We start from the raw sequence: 13,081 nt of genomic DNA on the forward strand, positions 1-13,081 counted from the left end.
TCTGCCATCTCTAATGAGATTTTAGCAGCTTACACCCCAAAGATTCCCAGTTTCTCTATTACAGAGAGGGGCATGAGGTTTATCCCTGAACCAAGGTCACACAGAGCCGTTTCAAAGATCATGGTGCCTATGGTACAAGGTATTACGAACTTTCCAGGATCCTGTTTCTTCTGAGGCAATGTCAGTTGATCCATATCACTTAGTTCATTGGTGAACAAGTGAGGTTCATCTTCCCAAGTCTCAATACCAAATAATTTGGCATTCAGCTTCATGATTGCACCAAGGTACTTGGTAACTTGCTCTTCAGTAACATCCGCATTCTCTTCAGAAGATGAATACCCGTCAGAGCTCATGAAGGGCATAAGGAGGTTGAATGGAATCTCTATGGTCTCTAGATGAGTCTCAGATACCTTTGGTTCCTCAAAGAGAAACTCCTTAATGATCACTGGACGTCCCAGGAGGTCTTCCTCACTGGGATTTACGTTCTCCCCTTCCTCTCCAGGTTCGGCCGTGTTGACTATGTCAATGGCCTTGCACTCTCCTTTTGGATTTTCTTCTGTATTGCTTCGGAGAGTACTAGGAGGGATTTCAGTGATCCTTTTACTCAGCTGGCCCACTTGTGCCTCCAAATTTCTAATGGAGGACCTTGTTTCATTCATGAAACTTACAGTGGTCTTAGATAGATCAGAGACTAAGTTTGCTAAATTAGAGGTATTTTGTTCAGAGTTCTCTGTCTGTTGCTGAGTGGATGATGGAGAAGGTTTACTATTGTTAAACCTATTTCTTCCACCATTATTAAAGCCTTGTTGAGGCTTTTGTTGATCCTTCCATGAGAGATTTGGGTGATTTCTCCATGAGGGGTTATAGGTGTTTCCATAAGGTTCACCCATATAATTCACCTCTGCTATTGCAGGGTTTTCAGGATCATAAGCTTCTTCTTCAGAAGATGCCTCTTGAGTACTGTTGGATGCAGCTTGCATTCCATTCAGACTCTGAGAAATCATATTGACTTGCTGAGTCAATATTTTATTCTGAGCCAATATGGCATTCAGAGTATCAATTTCAAGAACTCCCTTCTTCATAGGCGTCCCATTACTCACAGGATTCCTCTCAAAAGTGTACATGAACTGGTTATTAGCAACCATGTCAATGAGTTCTTGAGCTTCTGTAGGCGTTTTCTTTAAGTGAATGGATCCACCTGCAGAGGTATCCAATGACATTTTAGCTAATTCAGACAGACCATCATAGAATATGTCCAGGATGGTCCATTCTGAAAGCATATCAGAAGGACACTTTTTGGTCAGTCCTTTGTATCTCTCCCAAGCTTCATAGAGGGATTCACCTTCTTTCTATCTGAAGGTCTGAACATCCACTCTAAGCTTACTCAGCTTTTGAGGAGGAAAGAACTTGGCTAAGAAAGCCTTGACCAGCTTATCCCAAGAGTTCAGGCTATCTTTGGGTTGAGAGTCCAACCATACTCTAGCTCTGTCTCTTACAGCAAAAGGGAAAAGCATGAGCCTGTAGACTTCAGGATCTACTCCATTAGTCTTAACAGTATCACATATCTGCAAGAATTCAGTTAAGAACTGAAAAGGATCTTCAGATGGAAGTCCATAAAACTTGCAGTTCTGCTGCATCAGAGAAACTAATTGAGGTTTAAGCTCAAAATTGTTTGCTCCAATGGCAGGAATGGAGATGCTTCTTCCATGTAAATTGGAATTAGGTGCAGTAAAGTCACCAAGCATCCTCCTTGCATTATTATTATTTTTGGCTGCCATCTCCTGTTCTTGTTCGAAAATTTCTGAAAGGTGCTTGCTGGATTGTTGTAATTTAGCTTCTCTTAGTTTCCTCTTCAGAGTCCTTTCAGGTTCTGGATCTGCTTCAACAAGAATGTTCTTGTCCTTGCTCCTGCTCATATGAAAAAGAGGGACAGAAAAATAATAATAGGGATCCTTTTTACCACAGGTATAGAGGTTCCCCTGTGTGAGTAAAAGAAGAAAAGAATGTAATGTAAAGAAAGAAACACAAGGGTAAGGAGAGCAGAGATGTAGGATGAAGAGAGGTGTTAGTAGATGAATAAATAAATAGAAGGAGTTGATAGAGAAGGAGAATTTTCGAAAATTATTTTTGAAAAAGAGTTAGTGATTTTCGAAAATAGTTTTTGAAAAAGGTTAGTAATTTTTCGAAAATTAAATTCAAAAATTAAAATAATTAGTTAATTAAAAAGAAATTTTGAAAAAGAGGAAAGATATTTTCGAAAATTAGAGAGAGAGAGTTTGTTAGGTAGTTTTGAAAAAGATAAGAAACAAACAAAAAGTTAGTTAGTTAGTTGAAACAAATTTGAAAATCAATTTTGAAAAGATAAGAAGATAAGAAGTTAGAAAGGATATTTTAAAATCAAATTTTGAAAAAGATAAGATAAAGAGATATTTTTGAAAAGATATGATTGAAATTAGTTTTGAAAAAGATTTTATTTTTAAAATCACAATTAATGACTTGATTCACAAGAAATCACAAGATATGATTCTAGAACTTAAAGTTTGAATCTTTCTTAACAAGTAAGTAACAAACTTGAAATTTTTTGAATCAAAATATTAATTGATGATGTTATTTTCAAAAATTATGTAATAAAGATAAGAAAAAGATTTTTGAAAAATATTTTTAAAATTTTCGAAAATAACTAAGAAAAATGAAAAAGATTTGATTTTTGAAAAAGATTTTGAAAAAGATAAGATTTTTAAATTGAAAATTTGATTTGACTCATAAGAAACAATTGAATTTTAAAAATTTTTGAAAAAGTCAACTCAAATTTTCGAAATTTATGAGGGAAAAAAGGAAAGATATTTTTTTTTATTTTTGAATTTTTAATGATGAGAGAGAAAAACAAAAAATGATGCAATGCATGAAAATTTTGGATTAAAACAATGAATGCATGCAAGAATGCTATGAATGTCAAGATGAACACCAAGAACACTTTGAAGATCATGATGAACATCAAGAACATATTTTTGAAAAATTTTTAAGGCAAAGAAAACATGCATGACACCAAACTTGGAAATCTTTAATGCTTAGGCACTAAGAATTCAATAATGCATATGAAAAACACCATACAACACAAAACAAGAAAACATCAAGATCAAACAAGAAGACTTACCAAGAACAACTTGAAGATTATGAAGAACGCTATAAATGCATGAATTTTTCGAAAATTTTATGCAAACTTTAAAACATGCAATTGACACCAAACTTAAAAATTGACTCAAGACTCAAACAAGAAACACAAAATATTTTTGATTTTTATGATTTTATGATTTTTTTTGGAGTTTTCGAAAATTATTTGAAAAAGAAAAATAAGGATTCCAAAACTTTTAATATGAATTCCAGGAATCTTGCAATCTTAGTCTAAAGCTCCAATCTGAGGGTTAGACATGGCTTAATAGCCAGCCAAGCTTTAGAAGATATTGATACTTTCCATGTATAGAGCAACTAAGTGTGTGAGAATCATCAAGCTCTTGTGATGATAAGTTGAAACCCCAATCCAAAAGATTAGACATGGCTTACAGCCAGCCAGGATTCAACAAATCATCATGAAACACTAGAATTCATTCTTAAAAATTCCGAAGAAAAATATATTTTTGAAAACATTTATTTTAAAAATTTTTTTTTTCGAAAACAGATGAGAAATTTTTGAAAGGTTTTTTGAAAAATTTTTGAAAATAAAGCAAAAAGAAAATTACCTAATCTGAGCAACAAGATGAACTGTCAGTTGTTCAAACTCGAACAATCCCCGGCAACGGCGCCAAAAACTTGGTGCACAAAATTGTGATCTCAGGCAACGGCGCCAGAAACTCTGTACGCATGTCTTAATAAATCGTTTTTCATTCACAACTTCGATACAACTAACCAGCAAGTGCACTGGGTCGTCCAAGTAATAAACCTTACGTGAGTAAGGGTCGATCCCACGGAGATTGTCGGCTTGAAGCAAGCTATGGTCATCTTGTAAATCTCAGTCAGGCGGATATCAAATAGTTATGGAGTTTTCGAATATTAATAATAAACAGAAAATAAGGATAGAAATACTTATGTAATTCATTGGTTAGAATTTCAGATAAGCGTATAGAGATGCATTCGTTCCTCTGAACCTCTGCTTTCCTGTTGTCTTCATCCAATCAATCCTACTCCTTTCCATGGCTGGCTTTATGTAAGGACATCACCGTTGTCAATGGCTACTTTTTATCCTCTCTGGAAAATGGTCCGATGCGCTGTCACTGCATGGCTAATCGTCTGGAGGCATCACCCTTGTCAATGGCTGCATCCCATCCTCTTATGAAAATGGTCCAAATGCTCTGTCACAGCATGGCTAATCATCTGAGGTTCTCGATCACACTGGAATAGGATTCACCCTCCTTTTGCGTCTGTCACTACGCCCAGCACTCGCGAGTTTGAAGTTCGTAATAGTCATTCAATCCCAAAGTCCTACTCGGAATACCACAGACAAGGTTTAGACTTTCTGGACTCTCATGAATGCCGCCATCAATCTAGCTTATACCACGAAGATTCTGATTAAGAGATCCAAGAGATACTCATTCAATCTAAGGTGGAACGGAAGTGGTTGTCAGGCACGCATTCGTGGGGGAATGATGATGATTGTCACGTTCATTACATTCAGGTTGAAGTGCGAATGAATATCTTAGAAGAGGAATAAGTTGAATTGAATAGAAAAACAGTAGTACTTTGCATTAATCTTTGAGGAACAGCAGAGCTCCACACCTTAATCTATGGAATGTAGAAACTCTACCGTTTGAAAATACATAAGTGAATATAGGGTAAGCATGGCTGAGTGGCCAGCCTCCCATGGAGGTCTAGAGATCTAAAAATGATCCAAGATGATCCGAAGATGTCTAATACTATAGTAAAAAGTCCTATTTATAATAAACTAGCTACTAGGGTTTACAGAAGTAAGTAATTGATGCATAAATCCACTTCCAGGGCCCACTTGGTGTGTGCTTGGGCTGAGCTTGAATGTTACATGTGCAGAGGATCTTTCTGGAGTTGAACGCCAGGTTGTAACGTATTTCTGGCGTTCAACTCTGGTTTGTGATGTGTTTCTGGCGTTTAACTCCAGATAGCAGCGTAGAACTGGCGTTCAACGCCCTTTTACGTCGTCTAAACTCGGCCAAAGTATAGACTATTATATATTGCTGGAAAGCCCTTGATGTCTAATTTATAACACAATTGGAAGTGCGCCATTTTGAGTTTTGTAGCTCCAAAAAATCCACTTTGAGTGCAGGGAGGTCAGAATCCAACAGCATCAGCAGTCCTTCTTCTACCTCTGAATCTGATTTTTGCTCAAGTCCCTCAATTTCAGCCAGAAAATACCTGAAATCACAGAAAAACACACAAACTGATAGTAAAGTCCAAAAATGTGAATTTAACATAAAAACTAATGAAAACATCCCTAAAAGTAACTAGATTATACTAAAAACATACTAAAAACAATGCCAAAAAGCGTATAAATTATCCACTCATCAGTGTGAATCGTTTTTCTATACAGAAAATATAGCCAATTATATATCATTTCGAAGTCCCGAATGTTAACTTTCCAACACAACTGAAACTGCCTCATTTGAACCTCTGTAGCTCAAGTTATGACCGTTTGAGTGCGAAGAGGTCAGGGCTGACAGCTTTGCAGTTTTCTTCAACTTCTTGTATTCCTTCCATTTTTGCATGCTTCCTTTCCCTCCTCTAAGCCATTCCTACCCTGTGAACTCTAAAATCACTTAACACACATATCATGGCATCGAATAGTAATAAGAGGGGATTAAACATAGAAGATTAAGATCAAAGAAACATGTTTTCAATCATAGCACAAAATCAGGAAGGAATTAGTAATAGCATGCATTTTGTATGAACAAGTGTATAAAAGATTGATAAAATTCACTCAATTGAGCACAAGATAAACCATAAAATAGTGGTTTATAAACCTCCCCACACTTAAACAATAGCATGTCCTCATGCTAAGCTCAAGAGAAACTATAAGAATGAAGAGGAATGGTAGATAAGTATGAAATGCAACCTATGTATATGAATGCAACTATATGCAAAATGTTTCTACCTACCTGGTTAAAAGTAAAAAAATCTTTTAAGGACAAATATGAACTGGATTTCACTAATTCAAATCATAAAAATGAAGTACAAATAGACTTGCAAGAAGAAAATAGCTCATGAAAGCCGGGAACAAGGAATCGAGCATCGAACCCTCACTAGAAGTGTATACACTCTAATCACTCATGTGTTTAAGGTTTGATTCTCTCAATTCCCTACTAACCCTGCTTTCTAAGGCTTGCTCTTCATCTAACAATCAACAAAGATTTAATGCACAGATACACATATCAAGAGGTCTTTTAAGGGTTGTAATGGGGTTAGGGTCAAGGTAGGATTGTATTTGGTCAAGTGGACTAAAATCTGAATCCTTAATTAACTTAAACTTTTCCCACCTAACTTAAGACAATCTATGTAATAAAAATACAAAACCTAACTATCCATTAACCATGTTTTCCACATATTCATGCATCCCAACTTTAGTACAACTCATATGCCTTGCTACCAACATTTACTTTAGGGCATTTTGTCCCCTTTTTGTTATTTGCTCTTTTTCTTTTCTTTTCTTTTCTTTTATTTTCTTATATATATATATTTTTTTTTCTTTTTTTTTTCACAATGCATATGATTAAATTATTGAATGCATGAACATATTCTCAACATTCTTTCACATTTTCAAAAAATTATAACATACTCAATTCTCAAACCAAATGTTTCCAAACCCAATTTCCCCACACTTAAATCATAAGTACTCTCACTAGTCTAAGCTAACCAAGGATTCAAATTAAGGACATTATTATTTTCCACTTAGAGTTAATTATGTGCTAAAGTAAAGAATAAAAGGGGTATAATAGGCTCAAAATTAGTTTGCAAGGGATAATGAAAGGTTAAGGCCATATGGGTATGTAAGCTCAGTGAAATAAGGGCCTAAATCATATAAGTGTATTGATGAGCGGATAATTTATATGCTTTTTCGCATTGCTTTTACATAGTTTTCAGTATGATTTAGTTAGTTTTTAGTATATTTTTATTAGTTTTTAATTAAAAATCACATTTCTGGACTTTACTATGAGTTTGTGTATTTTTCTGTGATTTTAGGTATTTTCTGGCTGAAATTGAGGGACCTGAGCAAAAATCAGATTCAGAGGTTGAAGAAGGACTGCAAATGCTGTTAGATTCTGACCTCCCTGCACTCAAAGTGGATTTTCTGGAGCTACAGAACTCCAAATGGCGCGCTTCAAATTTCGTTGGAAAGTAGACATCCAGGGCTTTCTAGCAATATATAATAATCCATACTTTGAATAAGGATTAACGACGTAGGGTGTGTTTGGTAATCACGTTTGAAGAAGAAAAACACGTTAGAGCTTCTTGAAAGCTTCACTCTTTTGTTTGGCTAAATTTCTTCTTTACAAACGCAGAAGTGATTTTGTTCATAAAATCACGTTTACAAGAAGCAATAATTTTTAGCTTATCCGTTGCACTAACGTGCTTTTAGCCAATACCTTCAATGTTTATTTTTCTTTTACCAACTTTATCCTTTATACATGTTATTGCATTATTTATAGAATTCTTATTATTCTTCTCTATATGAGTTTTTTTTTATTATTTATTATTTATATTTTTTATTAATTTTTTTATTTGACATTATATATTTTTATAGTTATAATTTTTGTGTATTATATTTATTATTATCTTTTTATAATAAAATTTATTGATCCCATTAAGTAAAATAAATTAAATAAAAAAATTAATCATAAAGAATAATAATAGTTAAAAATTATAATGTACTAAAAAAGAGTACTAAGAATATTAAAAATATACTATATAAAAAATATATAAGAAAAAAGTATAAAAAAAATTAAACATGTATAAAAAAATAATATAATTTAATGTCATGTCCTTTTAAGTAATTATCTATCTAAAAGTGATTTTAACTAATATTATCCAAACAATATTTATTTTATCAAAATCAATTTTGGTAAAGAATTGCCAAACATAAATCATGTTGATATAAACTTACTTTTATCCAAAATCAATTCTATAAAATCACTTTTATTCAAACTCCAGTTTGACCAACCACAATCCAAACACACACATAAACTGGCGTTCAACGCCAGTTCTATGCTGCATTCTGGAGTCAAACGCCAGAAACAAGTTGCAAAGTGGAGTTCAACGCCAGAAACACGTTACAAACTGGCGTTCAACTCCAAGAATGACCTCTCCACGTGTAAACTTCAAGCTCAGCCCAAGCACACACCAAGTGGGCCCCGAAAGTGGATTTCTACATCATTTACTCAATTCTGTAAACCCTAGTAACTAGTTTAGTATAAATAAGACTTTTTACTATTGTATTAGACATCTTGGGACGTTTAGTTCTTAGATCATGGGGGCTGGCCATTCGGCCATGCCTGGACCTTATCACTTATGTATTTTCAATGGTAGAGTTTCTACACACCATAGATTAAGGTGTGGAGCTCTGCTGTTCCTCAAAGATTAATGCGAAGTACTACTGTTTTTCTATTCAATTCAACATATTCCGCTTCTAAGATTATTCATTCGCACTTCAATATGATGGATGTGATGATCGTGACAGTCATCATTATTCTCAACTTATGAACGCATGCCTGACAACCACGTCCGTTCTACCTTAGATTGAATAGATATCTCTTGGATATCTAATACAGGAGACCGAATCCGAGTTATTAGTGTCTTCGTGGAATAAGTTAGAACCCATGGATGGCCATTCCTGAGATCCGGAAAGTCTAAACCTTGTCTATGGTATTCCGAGTAGGATCTGGGAAGGGATAGCTGTGACGAGCTTCAAACTCGCGAGTGCTGGGCGTAGTGACAGACGCAAAAGGATCAATGGATCCTATTCCAGTATGATCGAGAACCGACAGATGAATAGCCGTGCCGTGACATAGCATCTTGGACCATTTTCACTGAGAGGATGGGAAGTAGCCATTGACAACGGTGATGCCCAACATACAGCTTGCCATGGAAAGGAGTAGGATTGATTGGATGAAGACAGCAGGAAAGCAGAGATCAGAGGAACGAAAGCATCTCTATACGCTTATCTGAAATTCTCACCAATGAATTACATAAGTACCACTATCCTATTTTATATTTTATTTATTTTCATCCACTATAATTTCGTAATACAATTTAATCCGCCTGACTGAGATTTACAAGGTGACCATAGCTTGCTTCAAGCCGACAATCTCCGTGGGATCGACCCTTACTCATGTAAGGTTTATTACTTGGACGACCCAGTGCACTTGCTGGTTAGTTGTACGAAGTTGTGAAACAGATATAAGATCATGAACGTGCGTATTGAGTTTTTAGCGCCGTTACCAAGGAATGGAATGATCACGATTTCGCACACCATGTATGCATACATTAAACAGTGGAAATATAGAATTAAGCAAGACAAATATCATAATTTTAGAGAGAACAACACACACTAAAAATAAAATATTAGTTGATAAAATGCAATCAATTCAAATAAGCTCAAAAATCTCACAGGTTTTGTGTGTTCGAGCTCTAAACCATGTTCCAAATTAAAATTCTTCAAGCAAGTTTAGTGATGAGCGGATAATTTATACGCTTTTTGACATTGTTTTTAGTATGTTTTTAGTAGGATCTAGTTACTTTTAGGGATGTTTTCATTAGTTTTTATGTTAAATTTATATTTCTGAACTTTACTATGAGTTTGTGTATTTTTTTGTGATTTCAGGTATTTTCTGGCTGAAATTGAAGGACTTGAGCAGAAATCAGATTCAGAGGTTGAAGAAGGACTGCTGATGCTGTTGGATTCTAACCTCCCTGCACTCAAAGTGGATTTTCTAGAGATACAGAACTCGAAATGGCACGCTTCCAATTGCGTTGGAAAGTAGACATCCAGGGCTTTCCATCAACATATAATAGTCCATACTTTAGCCAAGAATAGCTGACGTAAACTGGCGTTCAACGCCAGCTTTCTACCCAAATCTGGCGTCCAGCGCCAGAAAAGGAGCCAAAACCAAAGTTGAACGCCCAAACTGGCACAAAAGCTGGCGTTCAACTCCAAAAAAGACCTCTACACGTGCAACACTCAAGCTCATCCCAAACACACACCAAGTGGGCCCCGGAAGTGGATTTATGCATCAATTACTTACTCATGTAAACCCTAGTAGCTAGTTTATTATAAATAGGGCCTTTTACTAGTCTTTTTTGAACATCCTGGATCCTGGATTGTATTTGGATCCTGTGATCACATTTTGGGGGCTGGCCATCTCGGCCATTCCTGGACCTTCACTTATGTATTTTCATACGGTAGAGTTTCTACACTCCATAGATTAAGGTGTGGAGCTCTGCTGTTTCTCAAAGATTAATGCAAAGTACTACTATTTTCTATTCAATTCATCTTATTTCGCTTCTAAGATATCCATTCGCACCCAAGAATGTGATGAAGGTGATGATTATGTGTGACGCTCATCACCATTCTCCCCTATGAACACGTGCCTGACAAACACTTCCGTTCTACATGAAATAAGCTAGAATGAATATCTCTTAGATCTCCTAACCAGAATCTTCGTGGCGTAAGCTAGAATGATGGCGGCATTCAAGAGAATCCGGAAAGTCTAAACCTTGTCTATGGTATTTCGAGTAGGATTCAATGATTGAATGACTGTGACGAGCTTCAAACTCGCGATTGTTGGGCGTTAGTGACAGACGCAAAAGGAGGGTGAATCCTATTCCAGCATGATCGAGAACCGATAGATGATTAGCCGTGCTGTGACAGAGCATGTGAGCATATTTTTCACTAAGAGGAGGGGATGTAGCCACTGACAACGGTGATGCCCTTGCATAAAGCCAGCCATGGAAAGGAGTAAGACTGAGTGGATGAAGATAGCAGGAAAGCAGAGGTTCAGAGGAACGAAAGCATCTCCATTCGCTTATCTGAAATTCTCACCAATGAATTACATAAGTATTTCTATCCCTATTCTACTAATTTCGAAAACACCATTATCAATTTATATCTGCCTAACTGAGATTTGCAAGGTGACCATAGCTTGCTTCATACCAACAATCTCCGTGGGATTCGACCCTTACTCACGTAAGGTATTACTTGGACGACCCAGTGCACTTGCTGGTTAGTTGTATCGAAGTTGTGAACCATGGTATTTGCACCATGTTCTTGGCGCCATTGCCAGGGAAAGAAAGAGCCATGAATTTTACATAATTAAAGTGTAATCACGATTACGCGTACCAAGTTGCTCACGTTGCTAGGGATTGTTTGAGCCTGGACATCACAATTTCGTGCACCATTTAACAAAAAAGTTTGATTCAAATAAGTGAAATGCTATAAAAAGTTTCTTGAAAAAGAAAATATTACTTTAACCAAGTGGTAAAATATGCACAAAATCAAACAAATATGCAATCAAACATGCAAATGCAACAATGAACAAACAAAGAAAATAAAATATTGGTATTGCGAAGAAGGTAACTAACCCACGGAAGTCGGTATCGACCTCCCCACACTTAAAGATTGCACCGTCCTCGGTGCATGCAGAGATGTACAAGTGGACGGGTGGCTCCGCAGCTAGTGCTCATTTTGTTCCTTTACTTGCCGGTGGTTTGGGAGTAGCTTTCTTCTTGCCCTTCTTGGTGGCCATCCTGAAAAGGGGGAAAGAAAGTAATATATAAAGCTAAGGGTTCGAGCAAGAGAGAGGATAGTATAGGTGATAATCAATGCACGGTAAAGAGGGATGTCGTTAACACATGGTCATGACTACATGTGAAAAGTTCATCAATGGAAATATAGCAAGTGCATGTGATGACAAGTAGATGCAAGATGTTTATTGGCATGTGTGCAAATCATATCTTTTTCAAATTAAAATTTGAATCATATCTTTTTCAAATTCAATTTCAAAATCTTTTCTAACTTCTTATCTTTTTAAAATTGATTTTCAAATCTTATCTTTTTGTTTCAATCATATCTTTTTAAATTTCAATCATATCTTTTTCAAAAATAAATTTCAAAACTTTTTCAATCAATCTTATCTTTTTGTTTCAATCATATCTTTTTCAAAACTACCTAACTAATCCTCTCTCTCTTATTTTTGAAAATTCCCTCTCTCCTTTTTCAAAATTCCTTTTTAATTAACTAATTGTTTTAATTTTAATTTAATTTCAACTTTAATTTTCGAAATCTAACTTTCAATTTTAATTTTTATTTTAATTAAATTTCGAAATTCTCTCTCTCATCTCCTTCTATTTATTTATTCATCTACTAACACTTCTCTCCCATCCAAAAATTCGAACACCACCTCCCTCTCTGTGTTCGAGTTTTTCCTCTTCTCTTCTTTACATTACATTCTTTTCTTCTTCTACTCACACAAAGGAACCTCTCTCTACTGAGGCAAAGAGGATCCCTATTATTTTCTATTTTCTTCTTTTTCATATGAGCAGGAGCAAGGACAAGAACATTCTTGTTGAAGGAGATCCTGAACCTGAAAGGACTCTGAAAAGGAAACTAAGAGAAGCTAAAATACAACAATCCAGAGACAACCTTACAGGAATTTTCAAATAGAGAGAGAAGATGGCAGCCGAAAATAATAATAATGCAAGGAGGATGCTTGGTGACTTTACTGCACCTAATTCCAATTTACATGGAAGAAGCATCTCCATCCCTGCCATTGGAGCAAACAACTTTGAGCTGAAACCTCAATTAATTTCTCTGATGCAGCAGAACTGCAAGTTTCATAGACTTTCATCTAAAGATCCTTTTCAGTTCTTAACTGAATTCTTGTAGATCTGTGATACTGTTAAGACCAATGGGGTTGATCCCGAGGTCTACAGGCTTATGCTTTTCCCGTTTGCTGTAAGAGACAGAGCTAGAGTATGGTTGGACTCTCAACCCAAAGATAGCCTGAACTCTTGGGATAAGCTGGTCACAGCTTTCTTAGCCAAGTTCTTTCCTCCTCAAAAGCTTAGT

The 13,081-nt window shown here is 35.7% G+C and overlaps 1 non-coding gene across 1 annotated transcript; it reads left to right on the forward strand.

The window, feature by feature from the left end:
- The first annotated feature begins 1,274 nt into the window (after positions 1-1,274).
- LOC112725940 (small nucleolar RNA R71) lies at positions 1,275-1,382 on the forward strand. The gene has a single exon (XR_003165018.1). It is a non-coding gene; the product is annotated as a small nucleolar RNA R71 (small nucleolar RNA).
- Positions 1,383-13,081: the final 11,699 nt, after the last annotated feature.

This window comes from Arachis hypogaea, chromosome 11 (genome assembly GCF_003086295.3).
Source record: "Arachis hypogaea cultivar Tifrunner chromosome 11, arahy.Tifrunner.gnm2.J5K5, whole genome shotgun sequence".
Lineage (NCBI taxonomy): Eukaryota > Viridiplantae > Streptophyta > Magnoliopsida > Fabales > Fabaceae > Arachis > Arachis hypogaea.